We start from the raw sequence: 19689 nt of genomic DNA on the forward strand, positions 1-19689 counted from the left end.
CATTAGGAAAAGTATTTTGGTATTTATCATACTTGCTAATTGTCTTGTCTTATTCTGTGTGCTAGTATAGAGGATGTTTAACTAACAGAATTTCTGATTTGAGCATTTATCTACTTTTCATTCATTTTGTAGAAATGCTAAATCAGGGTTTGAGTATACCTTAGTTGGAGACCTAAGAGTCCTTCCAGGGTAAATATGATGAGGTCAGTATTATTTAGAGTTGATGTGCAGGAGAAATGGGCTTAAATTGGTTAGTGTAAATCTAGACTATTTCAAATACCCTCATTGCTGACCTGCTAGTAATCTTTTTGTTTGTTTGCATTGTGCTACAGTGCTTTCTAAAGCAGTCTAATTGTCAAATTCTCTCTCACTTTCCTTTAGCGACTCCACCAGGGTGTGCAGGTTGCTTATTCCTGACTTCATTATCACTGACTCTTTGAACTCTGCCAGCAATCCAGTCATCTGCTAATTAAGTATCTAGAGTTTCAGTTGCAACAAACATAAGGTATTTTCATTTATTAGGTCCTCACAAATCACATTACAACTCAATGTATACAGTGGATTCCCTTCAGTCTGTCTCTGTAAAAAAAAAATACTTGAACTTGTGAGACCACCTAGAATAGAAAATGGCTGTGTCAGCTGGTCGTCACATACGCAATGTAAACACACACAGTGAGGCAGATTCCTTCATAAAACGTAAGAGTTATCAGGCTCTGCCCAGACACCAGCCAGACTATGATCAAAGTTTCAAGCAATACTTCTTTTATCGTTCTTTTGGGTGAAGTATTTCAGCAGGTTTGTGCCCCAAGCCAAAAAAGATTTTGTAGGGTAGTCCCACCTGCTATTCACTAGGAAAACTTATTTTTAAACTGTTTCCATGAAGTATGCCTGGTATGGGATCAGACTTTACAAGCCGAATGAGGGTTCTGCTGGATACATATGCAGTACAGTGCCTCAGTGTATGCACCGGAAAAGGTTCAGTGCTGGACTCTCTCCCTCCACACCTCATTTTTAAACTGTTAACTATAAGCTCTCATGGTAGCATTGCTACATCTGTACCGCAGGGGCCACTTTCAGGTGCCAGTAACCTCCTAAAAAGTATCTGTTGTGTACATTCCTGAAACAGAAGTTCTGAGGCCAGAAGTGAAATGTCGTGGAAGGTTCTTGATACTGTTCTTCTAGATTGCCTGCACTATGCAAGTGTTAAAATATTATGGCGACACTTTATAAAAAGTAAAATCCTTCTTTTTGTGATCAGATCACTTAACAATGATATTTTAAGGATTTCCAACTTGTCTCTGACTTATTTGTCAATAAAGATAAGTGTCTTTTGACTTGACAAATTGATGTAGTTTAAAAATCAATTGCAATACAACATGTGACCCTTTACAGAGAACAGGCTTTCTAAATTATGAACTGAATCAGAAAAGAACTGTAAAAAGTACACATATTTTTATTCTTGGAAAAATGCTTATTTACAGGGTGTGGGGTGGTTTGCACAAAGGTTTCACCAATGGTTTCAGTAAAGTAAACATCTCTACTATTTTTCTAGTTGACATCTTCACAATAAGGTGATAGACTAAAAAACCAAAGGTCTAAATGGATCTTAAGTTTTTGTCTTGAGTAACATTATTTCCACTATTTTTTTCTGCTGAAGTTCTCTACTCTTTGGTACAAAATAATCTTTTCCTGATACAAATAATCTATTTTGCATTTTTTTGCATAGGAAATCTTCCCTGTATTCTGCTCATTTTACACTCCTTTTTTGGCTTTGATTTTCAGGGTGTGCTCCATGACACTAATTACTAAGTATTTTGCCTTTGCATGTTTCATATGGGGAAAATAACCTGCTAAGCAAATAAATATGTGAAATAATCTCTAGAACGGTAATGTAAATTGTGTAGGGTTCTTGTTTGCACTTTATAGAAAACAGCTTCCCCCCCCCCCCCCCCCTTTTTTTTACAGTTTTATTAATCAGTTTTGTATTTGCAGTTTGTATTGTGGCTATTAATGCTATAGCCCATGTCTCAAAGAGTACAGTAATGCTGATGGTGTCTGAAAAGCAGGCCATGAAGTGAATGGTTTGCTTTATGTTTTCAAGTTTATTGCTTTATGCTTTTAATGTCTTTTGCATTTTTATTAGCAAGAGCTGCTACTTAATGCTGGGGGGCTGTGAAATCTATCCTACTGTGACTGGACTTACAGAAGAAATTAAATCTTTTTTTGGTTTAAAAATCAGCAGATATTTTCAGTCCAGTGCCTTTCTGTATGTATCACTGGCAGGTTTTTTTGCACACATTCATTACTATGCCTGCAAGCAGACATTGCCTGTTTGCAAAAATATGAATTTCTTCTGGAGCTGCTATTTTTTAGTATAGTTTGAAGTTATTGTAAGGTCTAAGACTTCACAGTTATATCATACTGCTGAAAGAATGGTATTACTGAAGTGTTGAACCTGTAGCTTAAATTCTTGCAGTCTGAAAGCCTCCTCTCATTCCAGGCAAAACATGGAGGTGGTATCATAGCCTTTCAAACTTGGGTGGCCCTTAGGATTTCAGATTATATTGTTTGGGCAAGTGCTGAATGTACTGGAGCATATTCCAGAGGGCATAAAATTCTAAGTGTTAGAAAAATGTAATGGAAAATTGTAATGTAATAAGGTGCTCGTATGTATATCTGGAGTTCTGCATGTATACATTTGGAACTCTGCTTTCTGGAATAAACACAGCTGCATTTATTTGAATGTGTGAAACAGATTTATATACACAGAACAATGAATCTTGTATTGCACACTCAAATACTAGAGTACAAAGTTTTAGTTATCTGTGTATCACTGTCATGAACTTTATATTTGTCTGCCTTTTTTTTAAATTACATGAGAATTACTTCAAAATTTGTCCTCTGATTTCAAGTTCAGAATTTAAACAGTCAAAATCCCAGTAATTTAGCTATATACGTCTCCAAACAACTGTTCTAAGCTACAGTGAATAGCACTGTCTTTATAAGGTCCCAGAGGATAATGGCCTTTATTCATACGTTTAGCAACTCCTGTATATATGAGGGAAAATATTGTAATAGTAAAGATCAACTTGGGATCTAAGTTTAAATAAACAAAATGTTGTCAATTCAGTGTGGTAGGAATTTTACACTGATATGGTTAGAACTGAGTTGCAGATATTACACTTGCCTTTGTGCCCCCCTTACTTGTCTTACAACTGTATTTCCAAGTATAAGCATTTATATGTTTACTGTTACTTTGAAAGAATGGTGCAGTGGCGGGATTAGTTCTGCATTAAGAGTGAGTATTGGATGTGTGGAAGAGTTTTATCTGCACTTCCTTCAGCTCACAGCTCTTTGTTCTGAGGTCAGCCAGGAAGGCAAAGGACGAGTGCCCCTCCTTCCTTCCAGACAGAAACAAGGAGACAGGATGAGTATCCCCACAGGGACAGAGTGCAGATGTGGGTCTGCTGTCACTGCAGAGGAAGCAGCTGGTGACAGTAGTTCTGTCAAGAACTACTTAACAAGAAGAAGTAGTTCTTGTTAAAACTCTTCAAAAACATTTCATTTAATAAGGCACATGAAGAGGGAATGCAAAGACACCAGACAACCCAATCTACACATTTATTTTCTAGGACACAAACAGCTTGAATCACGACATTTCCTCAGTGTGGTTTTAGAGTGAAAGACGAATAAATCAACATCATCCTTTGAATAGATTAACACTTCCTACACAAAACCCAGTGCTGTGTCCTACCTGAAAACAGACGCATGTGCATTAGAACACAACGTCAGTGTCTTGTGTGGTGGATATAAAGGAAGTATACTTTTTTCCTAACACCGCTTCCTTTCCTTTCTTGGACAATTAATCTACAGTGTAACAGCCCATATGCAGGAAGGTGACTGAAGCAAGGTGTCTGTGCCCAAGTAGACCTGCCTTCCATGAGAGGGCAGAAAATCTTTCTGAGAAAAGCCAGCAATATTTCCCAGCTTTCCACTCCACTGGTGCTGTTTTCTCACAACACTGGGAAAGCACATTGTATGTGCCAGCCTCCTTTGTTTCACTTGCCCCTAGGCAGCCCCTACGATATTGTTCCACAGCCTTTGCAACTCTAGAGCAAACCTTTCTCCTGAAAGAGAGGAGAGCTACCTTTCTCAAAGACTCTGCTATTCCACACATCATTTTTAAGTTACACTCGCTTCATTCAGACTGTTCAAAAGGGCTCCCCAAAAGACATGCCAGTTGCCTTTAGTATCATCCATCCAAAGCAGCCACAGACACCTCGTTGCAGATCCAGGAGGCTTGTTAGCACTGGCACTTTATGCAAGTCTGCAGGTGATCAGCTCTCACAGGCCCAAGTAGTCAGAGGATACAGCTACTAGTGATGCCACATATTTATTGTAGTTATGAGGTGGTGAAGCATAGCCATACCTAGATTGATTCACTCTCTGAGATGAGTTAGTCACATATTGAGTTCAGACAATAACCTGAATTCTTGCACGCGTTCACGTGATTTTAGCTTCACTAGAAAATTACAGATGTAGGTGTGATGTTAGCAGAAGGAATTTATCTTAAGGCTGCTCTGGAGAAAATGTTACAGGAAAATGGAAATGCAAGATGCTGCCCAACACTGGCAGGGGTACTCTGCTCAGGCCGAGTGGATGAAAGGCCCAAGCAGTACAGTTACAGTAACTGTAGTCCACAGTGGACAGATAAACATACTTTGGTATATGGATTCAGAATTTGTATATAACTGAACTGCAAGGATCTGAAAAACTCCAGTCCAGAGCTCATGTTTCTAGGTAGTGACATAAGTGGTTTGCTCAGAGGTAGCCTGTTTAATCTGAGGGAAGGAAGAAAACTGGGAGAAAAATATTTTGGTATCAAGTTTGCTTTAATTTTAATAAAAAATATGTATATGAGATTGGTAGCTTGACCCTTTTGCTCAGGAGCTGTTCATTTCCCACATGAAAAGAAATGGGACATATGTGTACATCTGTGTGACAGAAAAAGGAGGGAAGATAAAATGCTCCAGAGAACTGAGACTTCTGAAGTAAGGAGAAAGACCACTCACAGAAAGAAGTAAGGTGGAGATTTTGGCTCTAAAGAGCATAATGTTTTCTCTTGGACAGGCTGTACTCCCATAAAGCTGGTATTAGCTCTCTGGGACTTATTGGAAGCACTCAGGTGCCATTTGTGCTGTTAGGTCTGAGTTAATAGGGAGGAGATTCTGCAGCAGAGCATACAGAATCAGTGAGCAACGTGTTTAGTGGATCATGACTAATTGGAAGAAAAAAAAGTCAGATGTTCCAAATCCATATTTATTGCAATTACTGGATGACTAAACTGGTATTCCGCAGTCCTTGGAGAAGGAAATTCCTCCATCCGTTAGGGAGTGTCTGTGACTTATCCAGCCTCAGTCCAAACTTCTTTATGTGACTGGAATAAGAATGCTTCCTTGTTGTACTTGTCAGAGCAAAGCACTTCAGCTTCTCAGACTTCTCTTTTAGAGAAGTGGTTTGCAAGCTGCTGAGATGATGATCCCTAGTTTTTTAGGCTGGTCAAACACTCACAGACCAGTTTATAAATGATTGGAGCAAAAAGTCAAAAGAACTTTCTAATATTAATTTACTCATTGCTGTCATGCTGAGGTAGAGACTTTCTTGAGAAGTCCCTGTGTTGTTCTGCTGTCTGTGAGCAATAGTCTGTGCTAGTGGAGTTCTGAAGCTACTCAGTAATTAAAATCACATCTACCAATCTATTTTTCCTGTACTTATGATGCCATATTACCATGGTATTTGAGGATCTCTAAGAATAGATTTTGAGCAGAATGTCTAATATAAAACAAGTGAAAATATGGTCATGCTAAAATCTCTACAAACCATTGTTGACTAGGTCTGGAATTAATTATTAGAGCACATTATTTTTTATTTTTTTTAAAGTTTATTTTCCTCTTTCCGCAGCAGGGATACCTATAGCAGTACAAATTGTTCTATATATGTTGATTTAGAAACAAAGTTTGGGTTTTTTTGTATACTTGCATCTCTCTTGGGCTTGATGCCTCAGGAAGTTCTGGCAAACAGGTAGTTGGCAAGAAAGCTGCCACCTTGGATTACTTTATTCTGCCCTGTTTCTGTTAATTTCAGCTGTATACTCAAAATGTAGTCTGGCGGTTTCAATAGCAAGGAAGAAAACTAATAACTGTCTTTGTACTGGTCACATTTATGTTCCAGTTATAAATGATGTCAACTGAGCCAAAATACTTTGGTTTAGAGCAGCATTTTGCCTCATACATGCACCAAAATGAACAAATAGTCTCTGTCCTTCCCATTAACACTTGGCATTTCCTGGCTTTACAGACAATATATTTTTTTGCTTCTTTTGTCATGTTCTTTCTCTGGAAAGAACAGATTAGCTACAGCTTTTTTCATGCTCAGTGGACATGATCTATACAGATATCTGAATATCTGTAATACTCAGGAAAGAAAAAAACCCAACTTATTAGAAGCATTAGGGCAGGTTTCTTAGCTGGAAATATAGGAAATGTTGTAGAAAGATCAGTCTTGTAGCTTGTATGCTATTATAGAATCATAGAATGGTTTGGGTTGGAAGGGACCTTAAAGATCATCTAGTTCCAACCCCCCTGCCATGCACAGGGACACCTTCCACTAGACCAGGTTGCTCAAAGCCCCGTCCAACCTGGCCTTGAACACTGCCAGGGAGGGGGCAGCCACAGCTTCTCTGGGCGACCTGTTCCAGTGTCTCACCACCCTCACAGGAAAGAATTTCTTCCTTATATCTAATCTAAATCTACCCTCTTTCAGTTTAAAACTGCTACCCCTCATCCTATCACTACAGTCCCTGATAAAGAGTCCCTCCCCATCTTTCCTGCTGGCTCCCTTTAAGTACTGGATGGCCGCTACAAGGTCTCCCTGGAACCTTCTCTTCTCCAGGGTGAACAACCCCAACTCTCTCAGCCTATCTCATAGGGGAGGTGCTCCAGCCCCTTGATCATCTTTGTGGCCTCCTCTGGACCTGCTCGAGCAGGTCCATGTCTTTTATATGCTAGGGGCCCCAGAGTTGGACACAGCACTCCAGGTGGGGTCTCACGAGAGCAGAGCAGAGGCTGAGAATCACCTCCCTTGACCTGCTGGTCAGCCAGCAGGATGATGCAGCCCAGGATACGGTTGGCTTTCTGGTCTGCAAGCACACATTGCTGGCTCATGGTTAGTTTTTCATCCACCGATACCCCCAAGTCCTTCTCTGCAGGGCTACTGTCAATCCACTCATTGCCCAGCCTCTATTTGTGCTTGGGATTGCTCTGACCCATGCACAGGACCTTGCACTTGGCCTTATTGAACCTCATGAGGTTCGCACAGGCCCACCTCTCAAGCCTGTCAAGGTCCCTCTGGATGCCATCCCTTCCCTCTAGAGTATCAACTGCACCACACAGCTTGGTATCATCTGCAAACTTGCTGAGGCTGCACTCAATCCCACTGTCCATGTCCCTGACAAAGATATTAAACAATACTGGTCCCAGTATGGACCCCTGAAGGACACCACTTGTCACTGGTCTCCACCTGGACATCGAGCCATTGACGGCAGCTGTTTGAGTGTGACCAATGCTAGATGTAAAGACACACCAAATAAAGACATCTTTTATCCTTTCTAGTTGAATTTTCAGGACACACAAAACCTGTGTGTATTTATCACTCCCTGATCCTCAAGGTGATAATGAGTTTCAGCATGATGGACAGAGAAATTTGGTCTAATTGTTGAGATGCCATTCTATGTTACAGTGCTCTCTAAGAGCAAGACGAGGTCTTATGTACTCAGTTCTTGTGCAGGCTGGAAAGTTTGAAAGGTCTAACCACTCTTTTTTCCTGTGCTTTTTCAGTCCCTCCACCTGAGGAAACAGGAATGCATAATGCTGTGTGTCCCCAGGGGTTGTAAAGTGCATTGGCACTGGATGAAGGCTGTATAGGTTGGATAGGTGTACGGAAGCAAGCACTTAGCAACTTCTCAGGGGATGGTGGAGAGCATCCCAGTCCATCAGACAGCTTGACACAAGTGTGCAAAACCTCCCCCCTCAAACTCTTTTTGCAATGGCATAACTCTATGCTGCTTCTTATGTGCTGTGTGCAGCAATTTAGATCTAAAAACATTATATGGCAAAAGAACACCACAGATTTTAGAGTGCCTGAAAGCCATCAAACCATTTTAACTAGATCCTCTTTTTGTAATAGACTAAGTGATGTGCTGGTGAATTTCAACTTTGTCTGTAGGTAGCACCACCCAGCAATATGTTATTTCCTAGATACCAAAAGTAGCTTCATACAGGATTATCAAGTATCATAAAGCTAACTCTGGCACTTGATGACACTTCACATTTAGTAATAAAAAATGATGAAAGACAAAAGATATTGAAAAAAATCACCTGTTGAATTTTCTCATTTGTTTTGACAGGTGGTTTTTGGGTGGGAAGATATTATGACTGTCAAGACAATGACCTTCACATATAAACAGTGAGCAGCTGGTCCTCATGCACTCTGAGTAGTTTCTTAGTTCTTTACAATATTTAATGACAACATGTTCTCTAGAAGTCTTAAAAATAGGAATTTAAAAATTTGAATATGGCTTCTGTTACTGAACTTACATTGACAAACAGGGCAAATAGTAAGATTTCCTTTGATGAGTTAGCTGAAGTTTCTAGTGTTTTGATGTGAATAATTCATAACATACCTTGACTTTTTGCTTGTAACGAAAAATATAACTTGTTACAGTAGATTTTTTTGATTATTAAATTGACCCGGTAAATGCATTTTTGTGTTATCAGTTGCTTGAAACAGCACGAGCCACAGGTATTCAAATATAGCAGTCATACAAAGCACTACAACTTTGAATAGAATGCAGAGATTGCAAATTATTATTGTCCTGGTTAGTTAGACCTTTATAATCTAGCTTTTATTTGAACAAATTACTTACTCTATGGTAAATTTTTTCATTATTTTTACTTTTTAATACTAAAAGCAGTTTTTATTACAGAATAAGCAATATTCCTCAAGTGCATTTGTTGGATGCATAAAGAAAATGTGAGTTTAAAAAAAAATTTCTCATTTGCTTTGCATTGCTCCTACAAACTATTTTATCAGAACATTCATCTGAAGCAATAGAAACAAGTGTATTTTGTATCTATACATGTACTAGGAAAGCAGATCTTCTGATCTGGGTGTTGACAATTTTAGAATATATAGCAATTGTCTAAAAGTCCTATTAGAAAAATACTTCAAACTTCATTGTTTTGACCCCAGTGATATCACAAACTTGATTCTCTCAAAGTATAATTTTAAATTCATACCATAGGTGGATACAAAAGACTCCTTTTATCAACGAGCTGTGCTTTCTAAAAATATCTAGTACTTTATCATTAATAAATAGTATAAAAAGCTTCTACCAAAAGATGGAACAGTATGGCCTCTTTTATCCAAAACATGCTATTGTTTTGCCTCAAAACCTGGCTGATTTCCTTGTGTGACTGCCTTAGAGGAAAATAAATGAACTTTCTACCACAGTGTTGTTCATGGCTTTTCAAGTATCTGAAATTAACATGACTGGAAGACTCTGATGAACTATAGAATAGGTGAACAAGAGAATAGCCTGACAGACTCAACCACGAGTATGTTAGGCATGGAAAGTTACTTTATCTTATGGTTAATGTTGTGTATATGCATTTACATGGTATGTGAAATGGGAGAGGGAATTTTCACTGTCACCTTGATAGTTTGACACAAACCAATGAATATATATCTGACCTAAAGATGCAAGAATTGCCTATGGGACTCAAAACTGTACTGCATGCAGAGCTGAAGGGAAGCTGATGGCAGTGGCAATGAAGTGCCTGTAGATACAGAAAGTTACCTCTTGGTAAAATGTATTCTAGGTTGTGAGGGTTCTTTCTGCCCTCTTTCCATCATTCACAGGTCATTCACAGGGACTGGCTGGAGGAAGACTGTATAAATAAAGCAGCTTTGTGTTTTTATACAAAGAAAATAAGACTGGACAGTGTGCATTACAGCCAAGCTTCATATGCTTTACAGCTCCAGAACTTTAAAGTATTTTAATACCTAAAGACTATTTTTAAAGACCGTTTCCTGAGACTGTGTTTGCAGTGTTAACTAGTGTGCATTTCTCCTTGCAACACTGCTTACCAAAACCTGTTATTCTCACTGTTCATTCTGCCTAATTGGGCACATAATGGCATGTCATGACTTCATGAAAGTGAAGTTTGACATTGGTTTTAAATATGTATTAAGGAAAGAGATGTAATTCTGATTCTTACTTTCTCATCAAAACAGGTTATCAGTTTCTCAGCTCTCTCGAGTTTTAGGGATGCCAGACAGTGGAAGATTCAGCGTGCTCCAAACATGAACATAGCTCCACATAAGTGGGAGGCAGGATAGGAAGAAGGGGGAGAGGGGCTGTTATTTCAGCTGAAAAGCTCTGTTCTTTAAATGACTTACCCAAAGACATGCTAGAAATCAGCAGCAGTTCTAGAAACAGAATAGTTACATTGCTTTCCAGTCTGAATACTGTCCTTACACCAGTCACAGTAAATCTTTCACTTGAAAATACGTAAATGGTTGTGTTCATACAACGGAGTCATTTACTTTTGCAATGTTATTCCTGTTCTATTTGGTATTTTGGGTGTAGGTTATTTGGATCACGTTTTATCCAAATCTTGATTGGTCATAGTGTGTTGTGATTCTGTATAGGATTAGAATAAATGATATTTTATCAATGCACACATTTTTGTAACACAGATTGTGAGATAAACAGACAACAATTACTCTGCCTTGGCTATGCTTCTGTTTAAAATAATGAAACTAAAAAAATCAGTCATTTTCTATTCCATTTCCTCTCACTTTTTCTATCCCACCAAACCTGTTCCATTTATTAACATTTGCAATATGCAGACATTTTGTGCATATAACTGGAAACTGGTAGCTGTTACACATTGGCTAATGCTGTTACAAAACTGTGTTGAGAGCAACAGCTTAACAGGAATCTGCAAATCCACCCCAGAAAAGGAATGATTAGTGACAGCTGGTGAACTCAGTTAGCCAACATAGTTGCTCTGTATTTGGAGGAAGGCAACTAATTCAACAGACCTACCTGCTGGAAGAGCTCAGCTGAGCTAGAAGTGTGACTAAAAAAACCATGTGTAGCTCAGCAACCTAGGTTTCATAGGATTAAAGCCAGGACTTCTTTTTAGTCTGTTACAAGAAAAATACAGAAATATGAAAGGAGGAGAAAGTTATGTCCACAAAAATTCAAGTTGAATTTTCATAATTTTCTGTCTGCATGGAGAAGGCTCCTGTGGAGAAACCCTTGGTCATGGGACACTGAAAGAAGAAATATCTTGGAAGAGAGGTTCAGATGTCACACTGAGAAACAATGCTTAGCATGGTAGTGTTTTAGACTGTGTGGTTTGGCCTCTGATGAACAATTCTCTCTGTAAAATGGGAAGTGTTAAAGGAGTTGTGCTCAGCGTGCTGGCTTGCAGAAGAGCTGGGCTGAAGCTGGCAGCATCACTTGTTGATCCTGCTCTTAACCCAAGGAACTGTACCACTGAGGCAGCTGTTACGGATCTGCTTTGTGTAGCATCTCCAGCCACTGTAGACTAGTGGTATATATAACAATAGTAATGGGTCAAGAGTATAAACCAGGCTGTAAATAATGGTTTAGAACTAGAAAGAAACTTATTTTTGGGGATGGTCTTCCAATATAGTGTCCTGTTGAGTTTATTATTCCTTCCTCTCAAATGTCTGGTACTGGTCATTGGCTGGAGGGTAGTACTGGAGCGGGCTATTGATCTGATCCAGTTTAACAGTTCTGTAGTCCTACTGAGAATAAGCTGATGCACTGTGAGCAATTTACCCTAATGTAGTTGTTAGATTATTCCTAACTTCATAACATAATCCATTGTACTTAAAACACTAATTTTTCTAGTACCACTGTTCAAATGAAGCCCAACTAAAAACACCCAGGGCCTCAACAGCATTATGAACAGAGCTTGTCATACATTAGGGAATTCAGTCAGAGTCTTAAACTGTATTGATTGACTTTATTGGCATGTATTCATTCTCTGTGCTCCTGAAAATTAACTCTGTTTAGAAAGGAAGTTCAGTGTAGTGATAGGAATTCTTCAGTACTGCAGCATAATTGGCACTGTTTTTCCTGCAATACCTTTCTCACTTCCCACAACAGATTTTTCTCTTCAAGTGATGCAACCTACTCTTGATGGCTATGCACTCATCTCTCTTCTGATGACCCATTTTCCTGGTGCTGCCTTCACATCGGTTCTCCTCTAACCCCATGCAATTGTGCTTTATTCTGGCTCCATTTTTTTTGCCAGTCTTAGCTGTTGTGTCAAAAACCAGGAATTGGTATGGAGGTCTTGTGGGAATTGCAAACTGGGATTGAGGAGCATATTCCATTTCTGAAAAGGTATTTAGGGTCGTGAACATCACCCCTTTGTAGCTGGAAGTTCCAGTATTCACATGTTGGTTGGGTCTAATGGCCTCCAAGTCCATTCTGCATGGGGTCGGGGAGTTTAGGAGGGGTTGAGGTGAGAGAGAAAGGAGGGAGACAGTGCAGCTTGCTTTCTGGATTTCAGTAAGAAAGGCTCAACAACAAATGTCTTAACTGCTTTAATGAGACAGAATATGAAAATGAGTATGGATAGCAAGTAAATCTTACATCCTTTCAGATATTGGGCACTCTGCATTTGTGCAGCATCACATGGAGTCCAGATGGATTTTTCCCCTGGTGTGCTGCACAGAGCAGATCCAACCCTGTCTGTGGGGAGAACCTCTCCCTTTTGGTCCTTTGAGCTATCATGTAATTTCCTTACAAGAAAACAGCTCTATTCCTAAAGGGTGCTCTTGCTTTCAGATAAGGCAAGGCCACCAGGTAGTGTAATTGCTGACATTGAGTGGGAGCTGCCTGCAGTTCCTCTGTTACAGTTAGCTCGGTGAGTTATCCTGCAAGCAAGGAATTTGTGCAACACAGCACAGTTCCGACAGCCACGCTATATGTGCAGCACAGCACAGGCCTACACCTACCCAGGTTAACTGTTCTGCAGATTGCTAACTCCTAAACGTGTAAGTTTCTCGGTCAGGATCAATACAAAGACCTAGAGTGAGAATCAAAGAAAGAGATGTTACATCTTGAATTCTGCTTTTTGATTGCTCAGCTGCTCAATACTGAGCACATCACTTCTCTGTGACAGCTCCCACATCAGTAAATTATTAGTGCCAGCTTGTGTGCTGACACTGGCAGGTGAGAGCACTGAATGCTCAGTCTTTCACAGGCCTAGACCCTCAGCTGACTTTCCTGTCTCTGGGCTGCAATGTCATCTCCACAATTTCTGAGTATCCCATACTTCTATCTTTTGACAATTGTACAGGGAGATTTGTCTCTGTTGCTCCCCTTTTGGTTTTCTCCGTATTTCCTTTCCTGGTTCTTCAGGAGGCTCTGAGCAGATTCTCACCTTTATCTTAGTCTTAAAATTTCTGTAGAAAACCACTGCAGGGGAAGCTCTTTGTTTCAATGTCTTGCTCCACGTTTCAAGTAATCAAGTCTTTTCTCAACATGAAAATGATGGCCAAATACATTCCTTGGAACATCAAGGCAACAGGCTTGTCACACTGGGAATCTGATATTGCCTGTACCTGCCAAGAGTATGTAACGGGTTGAAAGATAGTGCACAGACATCTCAGCTGTATCTGTCTCTCCTGTTGCCCTATGCCTCAGTTCTGGTGGAGGCACTTCTGCCAAATGGTTACCACTTAACTTGTTTGCTGAAATGAAGCAGGGAGAAATATGGGTCAAATGGAGCTCTCACTGTGACCTGGAAGGGCAACCATGGAGGAGTAACTTTACTTGCAAGTGAATGCGGAACATAAGGTTATATCAGCTGAGAGTAATTTTTAAGACTGCTCATTTCCAGACAATTAAGTTTAGTTCATGAAAACACAGGGTGGCATAAAGGGCCCCACTTTATTTGCAGATGAAGAAAAGGGGATCTGATAGCATTTTGGATAAGGTGAGATCACTTATTTTCAGTAAGTCAGGTAAGTTGAGGACTATCAAAGCATCACTCTGCCTGGCAAGTGTTACACATTCTTATATTATTGAGAAGACAGTCATGTGACTCCATCTTGTGAGTCTTGACTGAAAATACCTTTAAATAACAAATACGTCTGCCTTTAATGTGGTTTTGCATTGTTAGACTCAACATACAAACAATGAAATGAGAGCAGTGTTAAATATAACTCAGTGCTTGGAATGCTGTGCTTATGCAAGAAACCACAGCAAACTGTGAGGGAAACAAGGAGAAAAAAAAATCACAAGTATTAGTGGGAAACAAATGTGCTTTGGGGTTGCCAGGCAAAGCATGCAGGGGTAATAAAACAAAAGGGATTTTGGAAAGGGAAAAAAGGCAGAGCTGAAACTGGGAGTCTATTCTCTTGTTTCCCTCACCTCTCATTGTAGGTGTAGAACAATGTAACATTCATGTCTGAAATGCCTCACAGATGTTCTGCTGGTGGAATGGGATGGGCATGTATCAAGAGAAGTCCACATCCTGTTTGTGCTCTGACTGCTGTCTGTCTTAAAGGCTTTTTGTGGGCCTCAAGATGCAACTCCAAGTTGAGTTCTTTCTAAAATGTCTGTGTCAGCACACTGATGCTTAATTAGGAATGGGAGTGCCCTAAATCTGCTGGTTTCACTACAGCATGTACAACCCATCACAAATATTTAGCTAGCTATTGGGTACTTTAAGAAGATCTCTTTCTTCCCTCTGCTGTGTACATAGAAGTTTTAACTTTCCCTTTTTACAGCAAATGTGGTGATACTCTAGCTTTTGTCATCCTAAGCGTTCACCTCTGCAGTTAAGGTCCTTGTAACTAGGGGCAGCCCTTGACCTGGGAATAGTGGGATCCATTCACACCAGAGATTTATAAGCCTTGATAAAATGTTATTGAGACTCATTTCTCTCTTGTGCAACACAAAACCCAACACCATGACACACAGGAAAAGGCAGTATGCTGTACCTGTGCAGTAGCCCTTATTCGGTATTTTTCCATCTGTTCCCAAAGCTGTGGAGCTGCACAATGCTAAGTGTGAGAAGGGACACATGGGAGAAGGTTACATAGTCCCAGGTGTCCTAGATTTTTTCATGAGACATGTGGTGATAATTTATTGTATAGTCCTGTGTTTCAGCCTTCTATTTTAAAATGATGTTGAACAAAGATGTTCTTGCATTACGGAGTCTTGATGCATTTGTATATCAACACAAGACCTCAGTGGGGCTTTCATGGGCTATATGCAAACTATAATGCAGCAACTCAGGCTAAGTGTGAAAGGGGACACACAGGAGAAAGGTGCGAGGTTGTCGTGGTTTGAACCCAGAGGACAACTGAGCACCACACAGCTGTTCACTCATCACTCCCCCCTCAGGAATGGGAAGGCAAAAATAAAGTAAAAGGCTTGGGAATCGAGATAAGGACAGAGAGGGATGACTCACCCATTAAGGCAAAAGACAGACTTATTAGGGAAAGAAAAAGAACATCATTAATTCAAACATTAACAAAAATAACACTTAACTGACAGAGTGGGACAGTGAGAAGCATTACCACATCTTAAAAACACCTTCCACCATCCCTCTCTTCTTTCCGGGCTCAGTTTTTGTTCCTGATCTCTCTACCTCCTCCCCTAGCTGCGCAGGGAATGGGGGTTACAGTCAGTCCTACTGCTCCTTCCTCCTCAGGAGGAGGACTCCTCACATTCTCCCTTGCTCCAGCATGTTTCCCCTCTCACAGGAGACAGTCCTCCACAAACGTTCTCTATTGTGAGTCCTTCCCATGGGCTGCAGCTGTTCCCGTGCTGCTCTGGCATGGGTTACCCCTGCATGTTCCAGTCCTCCCAGTGCTGAACTACAACAGCCGGGGCTTCTTCCCACATAGTCCCAGCCTTCTTTGGACACAGCTGCCTGCTCCAGTGTGGGGTTCTCCACAGGTTGGCATCTGCTCCACTGTGGACCTCCATGGGTAGCAGGGAGGGTGGCCCTGCCCTCTCACCACGGGCAGGATGCAGGGGAGGTCTCTGCTTCAGCTCACCTCCCCCCTTTCTTCCAGCGACCTCAGTATTCACATGGGTGTCTTCCTCACAACTCCCACCCCTCCTCCCAGGTTCCCCTTCTTAAATATGTTATTACAAAGGCACAGCTGCCATTGCTAATTGTCTTGGCCTTGGCCAGAGGTGGGTCTGACTTGGAGCCGGGGGGAGGTTTGAGAAATTTCTCACAGTGGGTCATTGCTGTAGCCCCCTCCTCTGCTGCCAAAAACCCCACCACATAAACCCAGCACAGAAGTAATGTCCATTTCTCCTGTTTTCCACTACATAAATAGCTAGTATTCTTGCCTCATTAGTATTATCTCGATAATGAATGACCTGTACCATTGCGGCTTTTAAGGTGTTTTCCTCAAATGTCCATTGTTTTGTATGTGGACAGGCAGGCACCCACGTCTAAAGCTTTTGAGGAGATAGCCACCAGCTGCAAAGCATTATAGCCACCACTGCTTTTAACTATGTATTTAGCAGCATTTAACTGGTACAAAACAATTTCTCTGATTGCACGTAACAATAATGAAGCACTTTACTGGTGTCTCTCTAATAACATTTTAAATAGGGAAAAAACACTGCCCACACATCTTCTAATAAGGAGCATCCACTGAGTTTAATTAAATCATGTAAATGAGAGTCCTATTGCTCTTAACCTACACAACCTCCCCCTTCTTAAGCATCAGGAAGAGAGCTCAGTTTTAAAGAATATCTTGCAAGTTAATAGATCCAGGCTGTGATGACTGGAATTGAGAAGAGTTAGAGACTTTCAGAGAAACTGTCCTAGCAGTAAATTCTTTTCCTTAGATTCAAGCAGCTGCACAACATGATGCATGGTGAACTCATTTGGCTGCAGTCAGTGAATGGTACCAGGAGCAGCCACAAATAATATTGAGGGTGAAGGTTGTTTTGTCTTTTTATTTCATTCCATTTGTTTTACATTATGCCATGTCTTCTGGGGGAGGGCAGGGGGGATGTAGTTCCCCTTCTGTCTTCTGCCACAGATGGGGTATGGAGAAATTCATGAAGAAAACAGCTAGACTGCCATTGCACACAGGTAGTGGGAATCTGTTTTAGTTTTGTTCCATGCTTCTGTAAGGTTGGGAGAGAAATAATGAGGAATTTGTTTTCTTCGAGTGGTATGTATTGGAGAGAAGATAAAATAACGTGAGGTTTTAATGGTTTCTGGAAAGCAGCTGCTATGTGAAGAAGAATAAAATGGTTAGAGACACCCCCAGGATATGAAGCACTACTCCGGAGCTTCACTTTTGTGCCTTTGCAGACCTGGAATAGATTGTTTTCCAGAAAAAGGGACGCAGTTGTATCCTTGTTTTTAGGGATCAGGTGTTCTGGTGGAGGCCTATCCTTTCTGGTAAAATTTAAAGATATCTTTTCCTCGGTGACGTTTTATCTGAGCTGAGTGGGAACCATCACCATGCATTGATGCTATTTGGGAGAGGAATTTGGTCATTGGTCTTTGTATTTTTCCTTTTCTATGAGTTCTCCTGTTTTCTACTCATGAGTTTAACTTTCTGAGCCAAGTAATGATCTATGCAGCTCTCTGTTACTAAAGAAATGTCCAAACTAGACCTCACCATGTAAGATACATAAAGGATACAGAGTTGACAGATACACACACAATTTTAGTGCTTCTCTACTATGACCAGAAACAGTAGGCACCTGTACCTAGAGATAATAAAATATTCCTTTTCTTCCAACTTTCTCCTGTAAAGAAGAATTATTGGGGTTGGAAGAAACACATCTTGTCCAACACCCCTGCTCCAATTAGAGTAGGTTGCTCAGGGCCTTCTCCAGTTGGGTTTTGCTTATCTCCAAGGGTGGAGACTCCACAACCTCTCTAGGTAACCTGTTCCAGTCATCAACCACCCTTACAGTAAAAAAGGTTCTGTTAAGATTAAGTGTAATTTCCTGGATTTCAATTTGTGCCTATTGCTTCTTGTCCTGACCCTGGGCCCCACTGAGAACAGTCTGGCTCTGTCTTCTTTACTTTCTCCCATCAGATATTTATACACATTGATAAGATACCCCCTGAGCTTTCTGCTGTCCAGGCTAAGCAGTCTCAGGTGTGTCAGATCCTCCAAGTCCCTTAACCGTATTCATGACCCTTTGCTGGAATGACTTCAGTGTGCCCATCTCTCACTTTTACTGGGGAGCCCAGAACTGGACGCAGCACTCCAGATGCAGTCTCACCAAGGGCTAAGGAAAGGTGTCATGGTTTAATGCCAGCTGGCAGCTAGGCACCACACGGATACTTGCTCACTCCCTCCCCAGGAGGATGAAGGGGAAGAGAACTGGGATGGTGAGAGTGAGAAAACTTCTGGGCTGAGATAAGAATGGTTTAGTAGTAATAATAGTAATGAAAAGGGAAATAAAAAATAAAATCCAAGAAAGGCAAGTGATGCAAACGAAAAACAATGACTCACCACCAACCGACCAATGCCCAGCCACTCCCTGAGCAGCAGTCCCTAGCCAAATTTTCCACAAGTTTATATGTTGAGCATGATGTCGTATAGTGTGGGATATCCCTTTGGTCAGTTGGGGTCACCTGTCACAGCTGTGTCCCCTCCCAACTTCATGTGCACCCCCAGCCTACTCGCTGGTGGGATGGGGTGAAGAACAGAAAAGCCCTTGACTCTGTGTAAACACTGCTCAGCAATAACTAAAACATCCCTGTGTTATCACACTGTTTCCAGCACAAATCCAAAACACAGTCCCATACTAGCTACTATGAAGAAAATTAACTCTATCCTAGCCAAAACCAGCACAAGAGGGGAAGGATCACCTCCTTTCACCTTCTGGCAATCCCCTTACTACTGCAGCCCAGGATGCCATTGGGCTTTGCTGCAACAGGGCACTTTGCACACTTGTTGGCCACCAGGACCCACAGGTCTTTTTCTGCAAATCCAGTCTCCAGCCAGTCGGTCCCCAGCTTGTACTGGTACATGGGCTTATATCTCCAAAGGTTCAGGACTTGGTACTTTCCTTTGTTGAACTTCATGAGATTGCTGTTGGTCTATTTGTTCAGCCTGTCAGGGACCTTCTGAATGGCAGCACAACCTTCTAGTGTATCAGCCACTCCTCTCACTTTTGTATCATCTGCAAATTTGCTGAGGATGCACTCTGTCCCTCTAAGACATTAATGAAGAAGTTAAACAGTACTGGCCTCGGTACTGATCTGTGGGGTGCACCACTTGTGACTGGCCTCCTGCTGGACTTCATGTTGCCAATCACAACCCTGTAAGTCTAGCAGTTCAGCCAGTTTTCAGTCCATGTCACTGTCCACTTACCAAGTCTGTATTTTATCAGTTTGACTATGTCAATGTTATGGTAGACAGTGACAAAAACCTTTCTAAAGTCAACATAAGAAACATTCACTGCTCTTCCCTCATCTATGAAACTACTTATCATGTTATAGAAGACTATCAGTTTGCTCAAGCACAATTTAGCTTTCATAAATTCATGCTGGCTAGTCTCAATTGCCTTGT

This window comes from Strix uralensis, chromosome 1 (genome assembly GCF_047716275.1).
Source record: "Strix uralensis isolate ZFMK-TIS-50842 chromosome 1, bStrUra1, whole genome shotgun sequence".
NCBI lineage: Eukaryota > Metazoa > Chordata > Aves > Strigiformes > Strigidae > Strix > Strix uralensis.